Genomic DNA, 21,902 nt, shown 5'->3' with positions numbered 1-21,902 from the left:
CCAAAAAAAAAAAAAAAAGAACAAAAAACAAACACAACTTATACAGCCAGCAAATCTGTACTGTATGGTTACCCTTAATAGACACTAAGGGCAGCATAACCGAAATCAGTCAAGTGACTTATGCTAGAAACCAGCTTTCACTAGCGTACAGGAACAAAATTCCAGCAAGCTAAATCAAAGGAAATTCTGGTATTCCTCTGCTACTTCTCTGCATGAGAAATTTAGTAATGCAACACAAGCAGAGGAAAACCCGAATTTGGTATTTGTCAATATTTTCTTTAATTGCATGACTCAGTTTTAGCATACTTCTGCTTCTTCTAGCATAGATATCTCTCCATTTAAGACTCTCTTACGCTCAGTAATTCACTAAGCTCTTAATCTTTAATTTGGGAAGTTGGTGCAAATTTTCCCTAAGACCTCACTAAAACCCAGGTGTTCTGGATCTTCCCAATAAAGCTCCTCTATGAGATGCAGAATAAACAGTCTAGCCCATGTATAAATATTTAATAAGATGCTTGCATCTGGAGCAAAATGAAGCTAAATCAGTATTCTCTACTTATAATTTAAACAGATTAGTTGCATGACACAGTGTTAGTACAAACTCTTCCTGACCATAAACATTTGCTGAGGTATTTACCAATAACATAATGTATAGGAACAGAAGAAGGATTATTCTGAAGAGTGCACATGGACAAGCTCCAATTTTGCAGCCTCATCTCACCTGACAGTGCCTTTTCCCAAGGTGTACATTTTCTGTGCAATGTGCTCCTTTCTACTCAGAAAATGAATCCCACTAAAAATCAACAGTGGATACCAAGAGAAGACACTGCTGTGTCGAATGACTCCTCACATACATACACCCAGAGCCTCCCATTTCTGAGCCAGAGCGCAGGATTTCCTGGTACCAACAGTTGTGCAAAGCTTCTTCTGCAGGAGCCCAACCAGCGGGTGCACATTGACGCAGGTCAGCCGGCCACGCATCTGACTGTACTCAGCTATCAATGTGATCTCTCAGTGCTGTCTAGCTGAGCCAGTCCCTCCTGACATGTTTCAGGCTCTTCATCCTGGAAAGGAGAGCCTGCAGCATTTTGTCCTTACTGCTGGAGAAAAAAGGCAATGAAAAAAGCCTGCTCCATAACAACAGGGAGGGACATCATAAGCACATGTGGGGCTAGCAGGAGGAACTCTTCAAAATGCAGGAAGCGATGAATCCTTCCCACTCCCAGAAGATGACTGGCACTATGCAGGGCTCTTCCAGGTCACTGTTCTGTCAGAAGAATTAACTTACCTCCTGCAGCCAGTCAGCAGAAAACCAACGACATGAAGAGTTCAGACCTCACTGATACTGGGAACAAGGCATTCAAGGCTCAGGGAGGGTACTCAAAAACCCCAGCCCAAACTCACAACAAGTATTGGTAAAGACTGTTCTGCTGGAAAGAACAGGCAAAAGACGTAAGGTGTTATAAATGTACTGTGTTTTTCCAAGACAGAACTTTTCACTCCTGTTTTACTCTCCTTCAAGGAGACCCCTGAAAGGTGGGTAGCAGTTCACCTTCTCTTCCATCTCTCATAGTATTTATATTCATCTTTTATAAAATCAGCCCATTTTTGTGTGGTCCCCTGATCCGAAACAGTATTGAAAGACAGTAATTCTTCAATGCTCTTTCCCATGTAGACTTTTATAAGCGATAAATCTGTACTATAGGAAAAGTGCACTGACCACAGTCCTCATTAACCGAACACTGGTGAGAAGCATCTCCTTTACAGGGGCTATTTCTACTGCTGACCTCTTGCGAGGATGAAAAAGCAGCTACAAGCCTCACAGAAGCCTCTAAATCTCTTCTAACCATCAAGTTCACAGTTTGCTTTACACCTATTCCCATGCCAACATTACCACAAATAAAATAAATATGTCAGAAATTATTTAAAGTCTCTCGTGCACCAAGTCAATGTATATTTGATATCCCAAAGAGGATTACTATAAGAAATAACAAGCAGAACAGGCAAAAAGTAAGTAACTTACACTGCTACATATCTTAATTGTGGTTAATCGATGGGATGGTCACTTGCCAGCCACAAAGCCAGTTTTTCACTGCGTGTTCACCCACAATTCACCTCAGTTTCTAAAGTCAGCCCAGAAATATAAATCTTAGGTGTAACAGGAACTGCAGCTCCCTTTTTACTAACAGAATTTCCAACCTCAGAAAGGACAAGACTCTTCCCTGAGCTCAACTCCATCCACATGCTCTGCCACATGGAGTGCCAGGCACATCACCACAGCTTCCCAGAGTGTGCACCTGGCTCCAAGCTCCAGACTGCACCCAGCTGGCATCCCAAGCAGGTGCATGCAAGACTGTGCCCAAGTGTGGGCTTTGGGCAGGTGTGGACATACACCAGAGCAGCGTATTGGGCTTGTTGCTATGTACCTGGGAAGGGAGGGATCCAGATGCCCACCTTGAATCTCTGTCCTTGCAGCTACACTGCACAACCAGTGGACAAATGAGCTGGCTGCAGGTCCCTTCTAAAAGCCCTGACCTGCGTGAGATGAATGTTGGTGGGACCCATGAGCTGCCCACGTTGAGGATGACCTTACAGCACTTGTGCCAGGTCACACAGAGCTGCCCTTGGTAGTCCCTGGCCTACGCTCCTGAACACCCAGCACAAAGAGGGGAACAGCTGAGACCTGTAATAAAGGAGAATGAAAACAGACTCATAGTAACATGAAGTGACTTTCCAAGGTACTTTTGCCAGGTCCTCTAAGAATTTTATGGACATGAAGTACTAAATGCTATTCCTATAAACACAGTACTGGCTACCCAGATAACAGCTGCAGCTGTACTATTACCAGTGTGGAAACTTGCCTTTGTTTTCTTTTCAGCATCTTTCCAGTTATCAAACACGGAGCTGTGATACTTGCTTGTCCTAATGTACTTACTAGACAGAAGCCAGTTGTACCATACGCTTTCCAATATATAAAAAAGTGAGAAAAGAAATCTTACAAACAGAACTTTGGGCTTCAAGTCAAACATTTTTAATCCATTAAGCTTCACTCATAAGTAACCCCAAAACACAAAGAGGAAATATGAAACAAATGCTGGGCTTGTTACTAAAGCATAAGTTAAAAATAAATTAATTATGTACAAGCCAGACGGTTCCTATCAGAGGTAAGTCAGTATTTGTCAAGAATCTTTATTTTTGTTTGTTGCAGTTACTTGGTTTTATGTCCAGTTAAAACATAGTAAATTTAATTAAGTTCAGGATTATTTAATGAGGATGTTATTTTTTTAAAAACAAAACACACTCCCACTTCTATTTCTCTTGTGCCAAGACATGCATTTACTAAAAAGTGAGATGGAAGGAGAGAAGAAAAAAAAAAAAAAAAAAAAAAGAACTGCATTTTCCTCTGCAGGTCTTTAAACATAACTGATTGGTTGTTCATTGAAATAGATACAAGCAGTCCCACAGTAGTTCACCATGCCTTAAGACATGCAGTGAAACAACAATAAAAGACCCCGCCCCATTGCACAAGGGCAATGAAACCACTTTTAAAGTTTTTATTGATGTGGCACTGTGAGGCCCAGCCTGGGAGCATGGCACAACTGCACTGCCTGGAGAGCAGGTCTGGAAAGAATCTCCTGCCTGGAGACTTCAAAGCCGCCTGTTGCACAAGCTCGAAGGACCACGCAAGCTGCAGCATCCCCAGAGGACACACAGCGTGCTCTTCTCTGCAGGGCAAACTACACTGGCATGCAAGCTACGCCGCCAGGCAGGAAGGAGCAATGTTTCTGCCTTCTCCCTAATCATTGCTCTATTTCCATCTACTGCAGAGAAAATCCTCATCTCTTTGAGGCAATCAAAGCTTCCAGCAAAGCCAGGACTTACTCAAGCAATGTGGGGCTTTGCCATGGAAGTTTTCCCTCTCCACTTCCACTCAATAAGCAGGTGACCCCTTCCCTGTTTTTCTGTGCTCAAGCCAAATGCCATATCACAGGGGGGCTTTTAATGAGATGTGAACGGTGATTCTATGTGATGAAACCCAGAGAATATTGAAAGGCCATGTCAAAGTCACTAAAGGTGTCACATCCTGGCAATGGAAGAGGCAGGATAAACTACTTGCACCCCTCCATGTACTTGCATCATCACCTCTCCAATCAGCCATGTCCTTAACTGCTTGCTTTAAGAAAACTCTTTTCTTCAGCCAGATCTACCAGGCATCCACAGTAATTCATAACCCAAGGAATGTGAAGCTGCCAGAACAACTTCAAAAGGACAGTCTTGCTGCTCCTAGCCTCCCTTCTACTGGCTTAAAGAAAAATCATTACCACAGGATATTTTGACACATTTGCTTTAACAGCAAAGGAGCTGTAACCTCATTAGAGGGCCAAGACCGTTTCCACTAGCCTGGCTGGGAATGAGAAGGTTGTCCACGTCCAGCACCACGTACCACACTGCTTCAGTCCCCCTCACCTTCCCACAGCCGCGCGCTTTGATGTTGTAACAGCGTGGATTATCCCTAATCACGCACTGGAGCGATTGAAGGAGGGTTAAGTAACAGAGGGGCAGCAGGAGGTGGGGACATCTCTGCGCGGTGGAGCTGGGGATGCTGCGTGTGGGCACACACGCGCGCTGGCTCAGCGCTGGGAACGGCTGCGCGTTTCTAGCACGCGTAGCATTCTCCACATAGCATCACACATCTTTTAAGCCATTACATCTTATCCCTAAAGTCACATAAAGTACCACAAAAATGACTGTTTGAATGGGCATTTCTAAAAGCCTCGGAGCAACTTGCTATAAGGGTTTGAAGATGCCTCCTTACAGCTGGTGGTACATCTCTTGATACGAGTGGAAGCCAGCATTCCTCCCTAGCACAGAGCTCATAATTCCTGCAGTAAACCCACGGGAGAGAACAAGGGCACTACTTAAAGCAGATACTATGCTATCAGAAGAAATAAATCTAAAGATATTGAAATGTGGCCCTTGACCCATGCTTGAACAAGAAGAAAAATGCAGAATAGAGCAGCCAGATTAACACTATGAAGAAAGCGCTGTCTGCTTTCTGTCACCCAGCACATAAAATACAGCCACCATAAGCAGAACTATTATTCCCCCAAATGTTCTCAGGAGTCAACACACATTCCGCCTGATAAACAGAAAGGAATGGTTAGAATAGATTAGTTCAGGTTTTAGTCCTGATGTTAGGAAAACAAGTGAAGTTTAATTACTTCACTGCTCTGGAAAAAGTCTGGAGATAATACTTATGTCATCTATTGTTTCAGGAGAAAACTTTAAATCTTAGAAAAAATTTCCTTTAATGTCGCAGGAACACTTATCCAAGCCTAAAAGGAACCACTGGGTGTCCTGTTGTTAGTTTTGTAATGCTTTTGGATTTACAGCTTAAGTGCAGCTGGAGTTATACAGGGAATGACCACCTGCTGCCTTGATTTTGCATGCAGACTTTATTTATTTTTTTTGAATTTGCTGTGAGACAAGACTAGACAACATTTCCACAGCTAGGGATATTCCAAAAACAGATATTCTCCAAAAACATTTTGTACTGTTAGGAGGACATGTCCTAAATAATAAAAATGAGACAAAATCAACCTCCTTTCCTATTTTTTTCTTTTCATATGTCTTAAACTTGGATAGAAAACATATTTCAGAAAAGAATATTAGCTATTTTCAGAGGTATCTTACCAAGGCTTGTGGAGTGCAGAGTTTATGGTGTTTTATTTCAAAAGATTTTCTATAAAGTCACCTACTTCTCTAAAAATACAGTTGAATAAGTAACAAATTTCTTAACTGAAACTTGAGAAAACCTGTAACTAAGCAATTATCTCAAAGGGAAAGTCCTTTAGCATCAAGTGTCTCCTTCTGCATGTTTGAAACTTCTCTGCACTGCAGAGCTTCTCTCTCCTCTCAGCTGCAATCACCACAGTAAAAGAAATGCCCCAATAACCTCACCGAGGTATTCAGAGGGGCAGCAGAAAAAATATAGTACCAAAGGAAACAAAGCCTCCCAAAGAAGCAGCAAAAACTGCTTAAGAATTTGCTAGAATATATCCTTTCTCAATATTTCTCATGGTGAAGATATTCTGGTTTATATGCTGGCAGATTCATGACGGCCAGGTATGCAGTCACCAATACATATATGGAGCTGCTACATTAAATTGCATCTCCAGCGAGAGGATTACAGGTTAAGTGTGCCCTGTAACTCACTAGAAGAGCTCAGGGTAAGCTCTGTTGCACTACTCCAATTGGGGAGTTGTAATGCTGTGCTGGAAGCACGTGTAAAAAGACAAGCTCTAACCTCTGCACGTTTCCAGCAGCATCTTTCATTTCCCATCAATCCAAACCAGCGATCGGTACAGTTAAGAGTTCACATTACAAAAACAAAAAATCATGATAAATCAAACAGTAACCTTACCAAACAGGATCATTTATGAAGCTTGCTATTACAGGGAGACAGAATTAAAAGTCCCAGAGTTATGGGTCCTATGACCTACATTTATCATGTCCAATACAGTGATAGAGTCCAAAAATATGTTATATATGGCAGACCACAAGCTCTGGGTGCAAAATAAAGGTAATTTCCAGTTCTTTTACAAGAAAATCTATTTCATAAGTAAAGCAGTTTGCAGCAAACATGGCTATGCAAGAATATCCTAATACATCCATCATTTTTTTTCCAGGTTTAACACTTTTGAACTTATCTTTGGAACCCAAGAGGAAAAGGAAGCCCACAGACACACAGGCAGGCAGATGTTGCTGACCTGGTCAGAGAGGTGTGAGCAGAAGCCATTCAATGTTGAAGCAGCCTGGCCACGGCCCATACCCTGGCTCCAGGAGGAGGAGGAAAGGGCAGAGCTCAGTTACAGAGCAGAACAGGTTCTGCTCCAATAATCTAGCATGACGTTAGGTGAGGATGTGAACACAAATCTGAGACATTCACTGCAAAAGAAAACAGTTTTAGACCACTTAGAATGAAAAAAATAAGCACAGATTTGTATCAGCCTTAGCCCTAGAAACTAAAATATTCTTCTTTTACTGTATATTGAGGATTCTGCGCATGTTGAGTCATTTTCTTAGAGATGCTTCTTTGATCATTTAAAACAATTACAAGAAACTTTAAAAGACAACCAGAGATTTTTTTTAAACAGTCCTTCAAAGTTGCTTATTGTCTCTACTTTATTTATTATGGATTAAAACCAGGCATTTTAAAATTACTTTGCCTCTTTGTTTATTAGCTTTGGCAGCAGTCTGCTCTTGTTAGAAAAAGAAAAGACCAAAAGAGTCTTCCCAAACTCACTCGTCATTAGCAGGGCCATTTGAATCCAAGCTGCCTTTCAGACTTTTTTTTTTTTTTTTTCCCCCCCCAAATCAAGTAACTGGATGAGATGCCTGATACAACCCAGGTATCGGTTTCTTGTGACCTCTAAGCTTTGTGCTGACAATTACACAGAAGCCTGAACAGTATGAAGTTTGCCACCCATAAAAGGAGGACAACATTAGAACAAGGATGTTCTCACAGCTATCTAAAAGGTCTGTGGTTAGTGACTTACTAGAGAGGCGCAGCTAAAGTTTCCCTGATGAACAGCATGAAAGAAGGCCAGCAAACATCCAAGCTTACCTCTTATTTGGCAGAATTAAGTTGAGAAAACAGTTGATACTCATCTTGAGTTTGCTAAACAGGCATCTCTCTTTCACATTTAAGCAGGATGAAAGTCTTTTAAAAAGACAGGATACTTCAGACACTCCCATTTTTTCCATCTGGGATGCTGCACTCATTGTCACACGCAAGCTCACAAAGCATCACCCCTACCTCAGTGTGCTCTCATTTTCCTTAACGGCTATGCACACCATACTTTGGTACCTCTTCTTGTACAATTTAAACTTATTCACAGATTCTCAGCCAGACCATTCTGTGTCCTGAATATTGTTCATTCACAGGAATTTAAATCTTACTCCCACTGTGCTCTATTATTTGGATTCTGCACTATTTGCCCAAAATGAAGACAACATTCCCTTTTCTTTCTCCTATAAGAGATGTTTATCATGAGAACTTCTTTATTTCAAATTCATCATCATCAAGTATTTAGCATGTCTGCTCTGATTTCTTCCTCAACACCACACCAAGTATGTTTGCTCTTGATACCCACAGAGATCCCCCCTCCTCTTTCTGCTTGCTTATCAATACTGAGCAAGCTATGGTCTACGATACAGTCCTGCAGTCTTTCTAATAGGCCTAATAAGGTCTTCCTATTCATTTCCCAAATTTACCGATGTTTTTCAGCTCTTGGACGCTTAGAAAATTGTTCCCTCTCATCTTCCCATGACCCTAGTGTAATTCCCAGCTACTCACAGAAGAATTAGCCCTTCGAGGGAGTCATCTTTTGTTTTGATTTACTGCAGGGATTTGATCACACAGAGGGACCGAACGAAAACAATGAAGCAATGACAACTTTTTGCACCAATAAAACAGATTTTGGGGGTATGATTCAGATTTTCTTTTTTTCTTCTTAAATAGCTCAGAGAATGTCTGGATATTCCAATTAAAAGCAAAAGTTGCATTATATGCAAGAGCCAAAAAGAACCATCATCCCACAATCGTTCTACAGGTCTTACCACCCTCTTTTTCCCCCGCCCCCTTTTTTTTGTTTACATAGATACACATTATTTTTTCTTTGAAGTTTGGAAAAGTTTCTCTAAATTGATTTTCAACCTAAGTCATCACAAAAAGCTGAGATACATGACGGTGCTTTTCCATCTTCCATAATCTGATTGTGATTCACACCAAAAATGCGGTTCGTTTTTCCCAGAAAATGGGGATTGACAGCTAGCCTGGGGGACCAAAGCATATGGCTTTGATTCCAATCAATTGGCACGATAGCCTTTTACCACTACAAACAGCGTTTTGCCTGGCTAACCATGCTCATTGTCTGCTCCCTCTGGCTGCAGGCTCCGGGCTGGCCTACTTCCTGCCTATCCATTGCCTAATTATGTTTGCTTTGTAGTAATCCCTCCTGTCGGCTCTCTTCCTGGCTCGGGAATTGGCTCCTAACCTGACTCTTGGCCTAATCTCTGAGGACTGGGCCTTGCTCATACTCTGGTTCCATGATCGTCCTGTCTCTGCGAGGCCATCTTATCCATGGGATCACATGAGAGATCTGTCATACCTTTAATTTACCTTCAGTAGAAACTCTTTAAAATGATTTGTTTCCACAAAGGGCCCATCTTCTCAGTGTAAGAATCTGTAAATGACAACTAATTAGTAGCAGGATTATCTCCAAACCACCACATATAATTCAAAAATGGGTGAGTTTTTCGATGGGATGAGAGAAGGCAAGTAGCAAGGGTCTTAAGGAACTCAACCTGGAGAAAACTATTGCTGAAACACAACCTAGGTGGCAAACTTCATTAATGAATGTAATGAAAGAAAATGCCAATTAGGCCAGTTTCAGTACATTAGATGCGTCAGTCCTTCTCCTCTGTTAACTGCTTGGAGAGGAAAGACAAAGTCTTGTACCACTTCTCAGAGGTTAAGTGGGCTTTAATCATCTCTTTTTCAATCAAGATGTTGCATTAATCAAAACAGGCAAAAGCCCAACTAGACACTCGCAAATTCTAATGAGTCACGCTAACATTCACTTTTTTCTTGGGCAGGACTAAGGAGTTCCTCTTCTTACAGGAATTATTGTTCATCTTTCTAACTTCTAGGTGAAGCAGCTGTTAGAAAACAATTTAAGGGACATTTATAGCTCTTAACCTACCGTCAACAAGTGAAGAAACAAGGTAAAGGCCAATGTTAGTCCCATTCTAATTAAACAGCAAGTAAAACATAATAAATTCTTCAAGCATTTCACCCTACAGCCAAGAAAGATATAACAATATTCATTGTAAAGAAAAAAAAAAAAGATATGTGGATTTCTTAGTCTGTTCCATTTAGGAAGCAAGAGGGCTTATTAGGAAACTGTTGCTGAATTCTCTGGTTTGTCGATCTAGAGTAAATCTGCAGAACAGTAGCTGCGGTCATCTTTGCTCTTGAGGGAAGCACCACAAATACGAAGCTAGAAGAGAAGGCCAGCTGTGGCAAGGCTCCAAAAAGACAAGGAAGAAACCTGTCTGGTTCTGTCTTCCCATCTGTCTACATGCATAAAATGAAATCAGTGGGAGTCATGGCATTGACTTCAAGGGGAACAGGAGTTCACCCAGCCAGATTCCTGGTGATAACTATGACTGCCTATATAAGCAGGAAGTAATAAACTGTCTATTCTTGCCTGCACCCTCAGCTCAAAGTGCCAGCATTAGGACAGGGAGAATCAGTTTACAGTATCTTCAGCTGAGGAAGATAAAAGGTGCAACACCCTGGTTCTGCTAAGGACTTTTAGCTAGTTAGTTCGAAACAGTTCTACATCTAAGACATCTCACATCCTTGTCGGATGCAGCAAGGAAACTTTTTAAATGCTCCATTTGTCTCAAAAATATTGGAAAGACTTAAAATAACCTGGCCTGGGTTACAACTCATGTATGAAGCCTAATTCCTTGAACAGTAACAGATGATTTTTTGCTGATCTTTTCTAAACCATCTGGAAGTGCTCTATGGAGCACAGTGTGAGGACCCATGTTCTGTCTGATTTAAAAAGTAAACACAGGCCCCCAACTGCACTTACAAGATATGCTGCCCCAGCAGACAGGCTACGAAACAGCTTCAGGTCAGAGAGTCACCTCAGCACCCTTGTTACACAGCAATGCTCTGGTTTCTGCTTAGTTTCCAATGTGCAAATCTTCTTAATGGGGCATGTTTCACGGCATCTATTTAGCCTCATTTAGCATGCGTATCCTTTTGGCTGAACTGCAAAACAAATGATGGAAACTGTTACCAAAGAGCCCCTGGTTCGCCTGTGCAAACGCAGCTCGCCACAGCTGCTGAATGCCAAGAACTTGGAGCAAGACAACGTGACAGCTTGTCCTCTCAAGACATCTGCACAGGCAGACTCAGCAGTATAGCAGACGATGTCAGGCTTTATATACAAACAGGTTCGGTCTTGATACCCATAAGGTATCCTTATGTAAGGGACACTTTCAGATACAGTGAGACTTGTTTTATTTATGTTTAGTTAGTTTAATGTGTGGTTCTCATTAGGGGCCCAGGCTCAGTGTATTTCGGTTGGGTCAGGAGGACAATAATTGCTTAATGCCGCATTTGGCAAAGTTAGTTCTATTACTTCAAAAAAAAATTAGTTCTTGGCAGTTGTTAAAAAAGCAGCTGGCATGTAAGTTGTTTGACTTAACTGTTACCTCATTTTCTCTCAAACTATTGCCAAAATTTGTTAGCAACAGTGAACAGATGGTCAACGTTTTTTAACTTCATAGATAATCCTCTTCCCAAAGCTAATGATAGTGTTTTATTTGTTTAACCAGAAGGGAATTTGAACAAGAACTGGACATCATTTACATATAATCCACCACCTGTACTTACTAATGGGGAAAGCACTGCAATATTGTCAAAACTGTAATACATAAAGACAATTTAAAACAATTTATAGGTCCTACATTCATATTTGGTAGAGAAGGATCTATTTGCTGGATGACGTAGTGTTCAGAGGCCTCGGTAGGTTGCACCTCACTTCCCCAGCTGTTGTCCAAATTCAGTTATGATGCAGTGAGTCCACCTTAGAGTTCAACCTAAGGTACCACAAAATCAGCTGGTTGACACAGCACAAAGAAGGAAGTTAAGAGAGAAACTGGACAAGTTGATGAAGTCTCTTACATGAAGTAGACACATGCACAGGTCTGGTGTCTTTCTTCGGATATGAATACAAGACAATAAAATGACACAAGCAGATGAAACACAGTGAACAGCAGGCAAGGCTATTACTTTACAAATAGTATTTCCAGTCAGCAGTCAGAAAGGAGAAGGAGGCTGTAACCAGAAGATGACAGGAATTCTTGATATGCAGACAGAAGGGAAAAGGAGCGGGAGATGCTGTAGAGAAAGACAGAAATTAGTTATGACCTGGTTAGAAAAAGACAAGTCAAAAGATTTTACCTAAGCTAGATGAACAACTGAAAAGGTATTGGCATTGGCAAAGGCAGAGAGGAGGAAAAAGACTCGGTTAAAACACACAACACTGACTTCTGGCACTATTACATTTAAGTTGATAATGAGACATTCACAAGAAAAAAGTAGAGATAGTGGGATGCACAGCTGATAGCAGAAGATGAGAAAAGCAGAACACAGTAAACTGAGATAGTCAGTGAGTAAACAGAAAGAGGAGATTGTGAAAGCCAAATGAGGGAAAGATACTGAGGCCTAGGTATGTCTACTATGTCTGAGCCCCTGCGGTCTGGCAAAAGGACTTTAATAACAGGCATTTCAGAGAGGTGTGGGATAGCTGGACTGGAGATGGCCTACCATGGAAATGCAAATTAAAACCTACAATTACAGTTGCAGAAGCCTAGAGGTGAAATCAAAGATTATGGCAAAACATACAGGTCTGGCCCAGCCCTCTGCATTCTTTTGCAACAGGAACAAAAATGATAATCTCTACTTATTCTAAGAGGAAATATTCTGGAAAGAAGTCCCTGAGTGTGGGTAACACAGAGAGAAGCCAGGAGGGATGGCTTTGCAAACTGTTCTAACCTGGATGACGAAGAACAGCTCATTCTAGAACTAGTAGCATTTAATTCTCAAAAATTCTAACCTCCTTTTCTGAGTCACACTAACCAGCCTGACTCCCTGTTCCTGCATATGAGTGCAGTGGTACCTGCTATAGCGCACCAGGCCAAGTCCAAGCATGTTACAAAAACTGACAATCATCATCCCTGTTAAATAGACAGGACACATCAAGGAATTCCACAATAATGCAACAATCCCTCCTTATGTTTGGCATGAAAACATAATTTAAAAAGTAACTATATAATAAATCCAGTATTTTTACCAAGCTGATTCTCTACAGCTAGCACACCAAGATATCTGGACATATCTTGCTAGTCTGAAAGAAATTCTATGGCAAGTCAACTTGGAGCCCACTGGTATCATAAACCATCGTTCAAATCACGATAGTCCCCCTACACTGCCAGCCATGCGGGTTACTAGGGACTACACTGAGACCCAGAAACCAAGAGAAGCTGGCTTAACAAAACCCTATCACCAGCAAATGCATTTGTGCAAAACACTTCTCTCAGAAAAAACAAAAAAAACTTTGGAGGAGTATATGCTTCCAAACAAATTGTGGTTCATCAGGAAATCCCTAAACTGCTCCAGTGTTTAATGAGCCAAAACAGAATTCAGCAAACACTCTTAAAATCCAGCTTGTAATTATTACAATTTTATAACAAATGTCAACCAATCTTCAACTAATTATTATGAAGGAGGCACTTTGAGCACCCTGTATTAAGTTGAGGGGATTAATTCCAGACAAACATTAATCCCAGATCTCTTGCCAGTACGACATCAGTTCATGCTAGATAAGAAATAGATTAAATCATCCAAAGCACGACATCAGGTTATGCTGCTCGCTGCAGGGATGCTGGGGACCTGTTTAGCTTTTATATCTCTTTGACCTGCAGTGATTCCACTAAAAATTCCCTGATTACTCACAGATAACTTTTACTATATATACTATTATTGTTAACTTCAGAGAAAACTTGTGCAATCTCACAGCTGGGTGAATGTACGCGAGCCTTGAACTCAGACCAGGAGTGCATGTTTTAGGCAAATCTCTCAATCTCAGTCCTTCTTACCTACTGTGCTTTGCTTCACACTGCAGAGGAGTCTTGGAGCATATGACCTGGATTTCCTTTTGATGAGACTAGGTCAGGAAACAAGCTCCATGGCACACCTAATGTACTTCAGGGGACCTTCGCTTCAAAGAACGCATCTAGATTTAGTATAGATTTACATATAGATACATAGCCTTACAGCCTCGGTAACAAGTGCCTCATTGTACAGACACACTCCTTTTAAACAAACCAGTTGCTGAGGAAGAATTACCTTCTGTGTGCTTTTTTTCCCTGAGTCAGGGAAGAAGTTCTATAAATCATTAACAGTTCTCACACTTAGAAGTTCATATCCCCAGGTAAGTAACTTTAAATTCAAACCTGTTAAAATAATTTGATCTACTTTAAGGGCTTTAGAGAGCACGTGATTCATATGAGATACATAAACTGACATGACCAAATATCATAGGAAAAATGAAATACAATCCGTAACACCAAGCTCTCCCAGCAATCCTAAACCGTAAGAGGCTGTGCCTGGGACACAGTCTCTGTGGGTTAATCTGGAGAATTTTGTAAACAAGTATCCAAGAGGGTTTCTTCTTCTCCTCGAAAAAGAAGGCAGGGAGGGAAGTTGATGACTGAGACACAAGCTCAGCTAGAGAGCTCCAGCACACGATAAGTAAAGTTTAAAACAAATCTTAATATTGTTATAACTTCTAAGATAAGTGAATAAGTATTAGAAGAAGGTACAAGGCAATGGACACTGTGGCCGCTAGTTTACCTTTTTAAGTGTTTGAAATTAGATGACAGCACATGAAAACAAGAAAGCCAGCACTACCATAAGCTGATGCAAAATGAGCTGTAGGCATGAAATGCTGCAGGCCTCCTGCTATTTAGTGCTTCTCGAAACATTATAAGCAGGGAAAAATGTCCTCATGGTTACTGTTGACCTATCCATAGTGCATTTCCTAGCAACACAGCCAAGCAAATTGCAAAAGATATTATACCTGTCCATAAATTGTGGATCAGAGTGAGAAAGGTGAGGGAAAATGTTTTTTTAAGACACAGTATTGTCTTCTGACAACTCCAAAAATGTTCTGCCTATAAGTCACCCACCTAAATAACTGGGAATATGTTAGACATCCAGCCTTCCATTAGATAGAGGCTAGCATCAGATTGATGTTCATTTCCTTGCTTACGTTATAATTTAATACAACCGCTTTTCCCAACTTCCTTCTCTTGCATTATATTTTAACATAATTGCTTTTTCAACCCACCAGATGTTGTAAAACAGGAGAAATGCCTGTAAAAACACATGCAGAAATGGGTTTAACTAATACGAATTGTGTTCAGACTGCCTGCCTTCCCCAGAAGGGGAGTGTACCAGGGTACATTCGGGGATCTTCACTTTCACTTCCTTTTTAAACTGCATTGTTGTTCTAGTTCAGTAGCTCATCTCAGGTAGCAGAAAGAGTGGGACTAAAGACAGATTCAGAAGCTTTGCACTGGATCTGGATAATCCAGCTGTAGCGGAGGCTTTCACATTCTCTGTGTATTAAGGAAGAAAGGAAAAATGACGGATGCTAACTGGTATTTTCCTTCCATAGCATTATGTTAGATTTTATATCAAAGTTGGCAAAGATTCTGACAATGCAGCGTAGGAGAACTGCAACAAGCCTATCCAAAATTCCTAGCCTTATAACCAGACAAATCAGTTCGGGGGCTTCAGCTGGTATAACATTTACTCTTGTCATGTGACATGTTAGCTAGCTTCTCTCTCCTCACTTCCAGTGCACACACTAAGGGGATTTAAAACTAGATCTTACCTTTAAGAGGATAAAGACTAAGGGCCACAAACTCACTTTAATCTTCTCATTTGACCTGTGAGAGAACTTGCAGAAAGTGTGAGGATAACACCACTGCACCAAGAATTGAGGTTTTGCACATCACTGGGCTGATACCAATAAACGTGCATCAGAAAAAAAAAAGGGGTGAAAGGCTGCAACCTGGAGTAGGACTTTTACTATTCAGTTCCTTAGGGGCAGGTTTTTCATTAACTTATCCTTAAGTACCATGACTGATCCCGAATCACTAAGTTGAAGGATGCATCCACAATTATTTTTTTACTTCCTTGAACTACTTAAAATCGGTATCAGGTAGCATTATGGTTTTCCAGAGTCAGTGGAAGCCACTGGGACAAATGACAGAAGTGAAATTGGCTCTTGCATGGGACTTTAACATTTGTATCTAGCCAGATATAAACTCATCACAACTTGATTTTGATCCGCAGTGCAGCCAAGGAAGACGACATTTGAGGACACTGCCTATACTATTTTCACTGAGCCCATTGTTTTTTTTTTTTTTTTTTTTTTTGAAAGAAAACTTAACATTTATTCTGAACTGGTTAATTGTGCAAAAGCAACGGCTCTGGACTCAAAACTTTTTTTGATCAAACAGGAATCCAGGACGTTGGCAGTCTCATCTGCCATTTGCCTGTTCTGAACTTGAAGCAGCAATGGAGAAAAACCTAGGCAGGAAGCCAAGGAATTACCCTCAGGCTAAACAGTCTCCCACAAGAAACAAGCTGTGCTGTAGGACAGATAATCACACCATCCTCTTGCCCAGTTCTGCCAGTCACCTCCCCATCCTCTGCTGTGGCAGAACTCCAGGAGCTGTATGCAGATGTCCAAGAAGATGTCAGCAGGACTCAGTATGGCTTGATAGAAGCGGTGATGTAAAGAGGTCTGATTACCACTGCTAGCAGGCAGTTTCCTCCATGGACAGGTCACAGTAGGATGAAACACACGTTTAAAGTACTGAAAATGCCTATCGATACAGGTCACATAAGAAACAAGCTAAAAGCCAAATGAGTTCTCAGGTCAGCAATGAAAACAGCCTAAAATCTTTGTGACATCTTAACAAAAGAGATGCCAAGAGCTCAAACCGCAAGGTCAACAGTGTTGCGGCCAGTTCAAACAATCAAGTCGAACCCTGGGAATGTAAAGAGACAGAAGGATGATGCTCGCTGCTAGCCAAAGGTCAAAGCATTTACAGGATATTCCAGTCCAAGGCTGCGCCTCACCGTATCTGATCGCGTAAGGTGTTGAGCAATTGGGTTTATCTCACATTTTAGCTTATGTTGAGAATTCACTTTCAAAAGTTCTCCACTCATCTGTTCAGACATGTTTTCACCGTGCCACACAGTTTAAAAGAATCTGTATACTTCCAGAGAAAACGCATCATCAGTTATCAATTAAGAATTCACGTTCAAGTCTGCCTGCAATTAGGAAAGCATTTAAATACATGCTTAAGGCCATTTTTAAATAGCAGCATTTTCCTGTACTGAATCCTAGAAATAAAATTGGCCATGATCATTTGAGTGATGTTTTGAATATAGCCACACTGTATCGCTGAACTATACCTGGAAAAAACGGGATTAATAATGTTCAAGTAAAATGTAATTTCTCCTTTCTCAATCATTTCCTCAATGATATTTTTTCTGCATCACAAATTGAATGCCTGTTAATGTGATTTCAGCTTGAGTAATTGCTTTATTATCATTAACAAAGACAACTAGTATTAATTTGAGGTGTTGTAAGACCTTCCAAAGTAATTTTTCAAATACCTATAATGCAGCTTTTTCCTCTCCATCTCCTTCATCAAAATCTATCAGATTCATTTTGATACATGATAAAATATTTATGAGGACATCTGTATTAAGCTGAGGTCAACAGATCTGCAAAATTTCAAGATAGGAAGTATTCTGGTGTATTCAGATCAAGTTCACAGTCCTTTCACATCATTTAAAGAAATTAGACATCATTTACAGAAATTGGGCAGTTTTATAGAATTTATTCTTAAAACTGAAAATCCCTTCAAGCCCAGACTTCAGAGAGAGGGACTTCAGCTAAACGAAAGCCTTTCTCGAAGGGAAATGCTTAGTTATATTCAACATCATTGTTTCTTCAAAAACAAATACTAAAGTCAAAAACACTTTCACAAAAAAAGAAGTTATTACGGTATGGATTGGGAAACCTGTAAGCCCACACAACTTTGGTTTTTCTTTTTAATTGTCATCAGCTACTTAAAAAAATCTGATTTTGAACCAGGGCTTAGATCACATAAAGAAATGTGATTCCATTACCATCTTGTTGCAAAGATAGCCATTTGTAAACCTTCAGAACAGCTTTTGAGATCCTGGCCAGGGATATTTGCGGTGCAGCTGGTCCTCATCACTTCTCTTGCTTCATGCGATGATTAGATTGATATTTGCATATACTCACTCACTTTTCTTTCTTTCTTTTTTAAAAAAGAGAAAAAAAAAAAAAAGATTGAAAAGATACATAAGGACTGCTTGTATTAATGAAAGTCAACTTACCCGTGCCCCCTTCTCTGGAAGACATTTGCATCCAGCACTGCAATCCCGGCCTCCACAAGGCCCACTGTAGGACTTCTTTCCACCCTGTTTAAAAAAGGAAAAAAATAAAAATAAAAATAAAAAAAATAAAAATAAAGAGAAGAGAGAGGGAACTAGTCAGTTGAAGATTTTACTTATTTTAAATGCTCTCATTTCATTACATTTATCACAAGAGTTTGTATGAAAATAAATTGCAAAATTTGCTTAAATGATGCTTCTCTATAACTAGCTTATTTCAGAATCACCGATCATTAAAAAAATGGTTTATAAATACGTAGAGGACAGGTGAATCTACAGATGTTGGCACTATTCTGCAAGATGCTGACTGTTTTTTAGGGTTACCAAAGTTCACAAAACTAGATTAGGTTCTTAGACATTGAATCATTATCAATATTGATTATTACCAATAATTAGAATTTGTGTCTTGGCTAGCCTGCTTGCCCAAATACCTCACCACCATAAGAAAAACAAGACACATTCACTTTGGGATTTTTGCCCATTTCCACCACAAACAAGCTATAGTCCCTGAGCAACTGAAATCAGAGCAACGACATGACTAGAGAATGTGGCTTTTTAAATTAGAAGCAGACATGTAAAGACAGTAAGAAATGTTCAAAGGGACATTAAAATCTGTATTTCTGAAAACTTATCATACAGACATGTTTAAAAACTGTTCAGCTGAGAATTTCAACTAAAAAAAAAAAATCACTTTACATAGCATAGTCTGTACAGTCCTATCCATGCAAGCCTCAAAGTTTCATCTGTTACATTTAGGGCAACTGATGCTAGATTTTGGCTGGTAAAGAAATAATACAGCACGCATACTTTTTCTTCTATTGACTACTTCCATAAAAAATAAAAGCTTGCCATACTCAAGTGCTCTAGCTCCAGAGACAGTGGTCTGCTCTTAATTCCTCGCCTACGCACCCAAACACACCCACTGGGTGTCCTTGACCCCACGGGCATCTCCCACCATGGCAGGAGATAGGTGGTACATAGGTAGATACGTGCCCAATTCCACAGGGCAGGACCTGCACAAAACGACCAATGAACAAGGAAGGATACCAAGAAGCAGCATCTCTCCAGGGCACAGCTTAGGCTGAAGGGAGGCACTGTTTATTGCATTTTTAAGCATCAGTAGATACTGATTTAAATTTAATTCTCAATATACTATACTGGTACTAGTTATTTCAGGGTAATTATAATATTCATGTAAATCTGAAGTCTCTAAGTCAGTAACTTAATTCCAAATAAAATACCTACCACAACACTAGATGGAAGTCAAACACATGAGTTTAGAGAGTTTCACCTCCTCCCTCCCACCCTCAACAGACTTGAAATACAGAACTGCTGGCAACTCCATAACAGTCCTGGAAAGAAAGTTCAATTTAGCCACTCAGGAAGAACATCCCTCCCTGAGGAAACCGTCTCTCACTGCTAGCTGTGCTCTGGTGCAGACCTGAGGTTTTGAAATGCTGAATGAAAGAGTGATGTAAGATCTCCATCTCAAGGTGATCATACTAAGTGCTGAAACAAGCCTGGGCTAGAATTGAACATTTCCTCACTAAAAGCATTCACAGAACATATTTTTAAAGCCTTTCATGACATCTGTCAGATGAGAAACATGAAAAATGAAAGTTAACTCCTGCAAGTTTCTTATGCAAGTTTGAGCCTATTCTTTACGTTAGCGCTCTCAAATTGGGTAATTTTTACAGTGGGTTATAGAAAATTCATCTAATATCATTTAAGAAAAGATAAATAATCTGTTCTTTTAAAAAACTGATGTTTGTGCTCATTTGCAAATTTAACACACCTCTGTTTTTAAGGCAGTGTGAACAGATGAACAGACATTAACCAAAAGCCTTAAATCCAACCTCCCATGCTTCCCTAGCCTGAGGGATTATTATCCTTTGGTGTCAGTTGTAGCAACCTTCAAGTAATTCTAAGAGGCAATGAGTGAAATAAAAAAAAAAAAAGGCAATCAGAAATTTGACAAGGTTTTGGATGCAAGTTTGTTCTGAAGAAACCCTTTCAGACATGGGGCTTTTGGACTACTTATTAACATCCTATGGTAGGGACCTAATATCACAATACTTGATCAGAATAGTGAGAGCAACACAGTAGGAAAGTCACCATGCCATGAAATGCAACGCAGGGGCTTCTGACCCTACACAGCAGGAAATAAAAGTGGGTTTAATGCAACAAAGGTTAAAAAAAAAAAACACAAGGTAAATGAAGGTAAAAAAGACAACGAGCACAAAAATTGCATCGAGAAAATATATGGCAGGCAGTAAGAACAGCTCCAAGCTCTCTGCTCAGACTGGAATGAACAGTATCCATTTGCATTTGCAATATCAAAGGGCACTTCTGTACATAGGCAAGGGCTCAGTACTTAAAAACTGACCTAGCAGACACTCTGCTAAGACATCAATTCTGACCACAGGCAGAATCAGAATTTTATAATCTGCTTCTGAGAGGACCAATGAGTGAACCACACCAGGGACCATTTTGCATATGACTATATACACATACCCTACAGTGAAAGGATGGGCTCTTTTCTAGCTGGTGGATACCTCTGTTCCTGTCACTTAGCCATATTGTACTCTCAGCAGAGAGCTTTATGCTGTGAGCAAATCAGACTGTGCCTTCTCAGATGCTTATTCGACTCAGCATTAATTCCTCAAAGATTTTAGCTTCCAATATCTCCCTTCTTCAGGTTATTCTTCGGTTCAAGTATTTTCCCTGAGCTTTCAGCTCCCATAATTCTGTGAATCCTGCTATCCCCCCAAGACAAGGTCATGGGAGACGAACTATTTTATTGAGGGTTTGGATTCCTCGGAGGCCGCAGCCCTGAAGCCCACCCTGTGGGATGTGCCCAGGCGCTGGGGCAAGGGCACCTTCCCAGGGGGTGCTTTGTCCAGAGCGCTGGACAAAACCAAGCGGGACTCCCCGTGACACTGCTGTCTCTACAGAGGGAGATTCCAGTTGAGCTCTCACTTATGTCAAAAGCCGTCTTCGCATTGACGGTATTGGGAATTGGACTGAACTCTCACTGTGGTTTAGTAAAAAATAAAAATATGCCCAAGTTTTACATAAAATAGTGCATTTGCGCTGTAGTTTATGAACGGTCATTTTGCTCGCTTGTGAATGAAAGCATTTGGAGAGGAAGCAAACCAAAGCCAGCTGGCTCCAAACCAGGTGTTACATGTCCTAAGTATTTTATTTAGGGGAAGTAGTGGACATAAGACACTCCAAGGCTACTTAAATAGCAAACAGCCACGTACGTAACATTCACGTATACAAGCCTAAAGGCTGCATATAACATTCTAGAATACAGCGTTCTCTTCTGAAGTAGTTCAATATGTTTTTTCCATTCAAAAACTCTCAGATGTACAAACGCATAGGTCATTTGAACATTTATAGCTACGTGTAAGCATAGGTGTTTCAGGCTTGGTCTGTGCATGTATTCAGGGAAGAGATATTTGCAACTGCTCTAGGATATTATGTTTCAGACTAACAAGCATGGTTCCTCGGAAACAACATGGAAGGGAGGAAATCAAGATACCTGGAGGGTAAAGTCACCATAAGTTATAATAGAAATGAGTTAACTACTTTAATTGTATTGGCTAGAAGCAGATCAAGGTTTTTAAAACAGAAAACAAACATAAAATAGTAGCACTGCTGAAAAGTAGACAGCCTCTGAGATTTAAATAGCTGTAATACAAATGAGTAACGCATACTGACAAGGCTATTTCAGGTTTAAGTA

At 40.4% G+C, this 21,902-nt stretch overlaps 1 long non-coding RNA gene across 1 annotated transcript in view; it reads right to left on the bottom strand.

Moving 5' to 3' along the window:
* Positions 1-18,032: 18,032 nt before the first annotated feature.
* The window catches only part of LOC148594195 (uncharacterized), a 40,023-nt gene continuing 36,153 nt past the window's right edge, over positions 18,033-21,902 (bottom strand). The window contains exon 2 of the long non-coding RNA XR_015913550.1: positions 18,033-18,181. This is a non-coding gene — a long non-coding RNA (uncharacterized LOC148594195). The remainder of the gene's footprint in view (positions 18,182-21,902) is intronic.

The sequence above is a fragment of the Tinamus guttatus genome, unplaced genomic scaffold (genome assembly GCF_059628265.1).
Source record: "Tinamus guttatus ecotype Peru unplaced genomic scaffold, ASM5962826v1 Tinamus_guttatus_pri_ptg000287l, whole genome shotgun sequence".
In the NCBI taxonomy this organism is placed as follows: Eukaryota; Metazoa; Chordata; class Aves; order Tinamiformes; family Tinamidae; genus Tinamus; species Tinamus guttatus.
The sequence above is the reverse complement of the archived record's forward strand: the minus strand, read 5'-3'. Positions and strand labels throughout refer to the sequence as shown.